This window comes from Brachycentrus maculatus, unplaced genomic scaffold (genome assembly GCF_059751285.1).
Source record: "Brachycentrus maculatus isolate JH-2025_06_01 unplaced genomic scaffold, ASM5975128v1 h1tg001428l, whole genome shotgun sequence".
Classification (NCBI taxonomy): domain Eukaryota; kingdom Metazoa; phylum Arthropoda; class Insecta; order Trichoptera; family Brachycentridae; genus Brachycentrus; species Brachycentrus maculatus.
This window is the reverse complement of record NW_028282074.1, coordinates 4,303-5,736: the sequence shown is the minus strand read 5'-3', so window position 1 is coordinate 5,736 and position 1,434 is coordinate 4,303.

Sequence of the window (1,434 nt, the reverse complement as noted above, 5' to 3'; positions counted from 1 at the left end):
GAAGGAGACTCAAGTAGTTGAACTCGAAAAGAAAATCAACAATCTGGAAGAAAGATTAAGAAGGGCCTCAGAGCGAGAACTCGAACTGGAAAATCATATTGCCAAGCTGTATTCTGATCTGAGGATCAAGGAAACCCTTCTTCTTGCCAAAAACGAAATAATTCTTTCCGAAGTCGCCGTGAGCAACAAGCTAGTCGAACTCCTGAAACAAAAAGGCGGATCAGTACCCGCAGAACTAGGAAGCTTCGAAATTAAGGCTGATCTTCTTGCAAAAGACGGTGCTAAAAGCAGATCAGGAGCATTTGACGGCCAAAGCCAAAGTCAAAAGTACAAAACTCAATTGGTCCAAGTGTTCAGAGAATTTGAAAAGTTACACAATTCTCAAGGAATTAATGATGCAGATATTGAGAGAACTCTCGAAGGATTCTTATTGAGCTTGAATGGAACCAGGATTAAAGAATCAGTGGAGCTATCAATCCGTAGGAGACAAATGGAAGATGATTACATCAGAATCAAAGACCAGTTTGGCGTTGCTGTCGGTATCTTCCAATCCCAAATTGCCAAATTCAAAACTGAAGGAGGATCTGGCAGATTTGACATGGATACAAGGATATTTGACATGCTCAAAGATCAGAAAATCACAGTTTTCAAGACATCAAATGATATTGTGCATTTGGAAAGATTCAGTGAAAGAACAGTCTAAGTGCCAGTTCAAGATTCCAGGACTAAACATTTAATGCATATGCTTGCAGTGCAGATGAAAAAATTCACTGCCAAATATCCCAAACTTTATGATGAAATGGATGTCAGGCTTAGTGAATTCTTCCAGCAAGAGCTCATTGATATCATTGAGGTCGATGAATTGGACAGAGTCATTGAAATTGTTAAGTATCAGCCCCACATAGTTAAGGTTGAGAATGTCTATGCTTACAGCAGCGAGAAATCCCGAAAGATAGAATTCCATCTGAGAGTCTTGATCAAAGCACTTCTTGAGGAGTTGGAAAAAATCAAGAGAAAAACCGGAATAGTCCTTGAAATTGATGAAGGAATTGTCGGTCTAATTAACCAGTAAATCATGGGTGTCGTGGATGTTGATGACATTCTGAAAGTGTTCAGAGTGGTGCCTAAAATTGTGTAGGTCGAGAAGATTGTGGAGAAAATCGTTGAAAGGATAGTTGAGATCCCACAGTTTGTTCCAGTTGAGAAGATAGTTGAGAAGATTGTGTAGGTCTAGAAGATCAGATAAATCGAAAGGATAGTGAACATTCCTCTCGAGATTCCAACCATCATCACAAACATCGTTGAAAAGATCGTGGTTGTCTAAAAGTTGGTTGAAAGAGTGGTCGAAGTTCCCCAGATCATTGAAAGAATCGTGGAGGTGATCAGATAGGTGCCAAAGATTGTTCATGTGGATAGGATTGAGGAAAGGCCAGT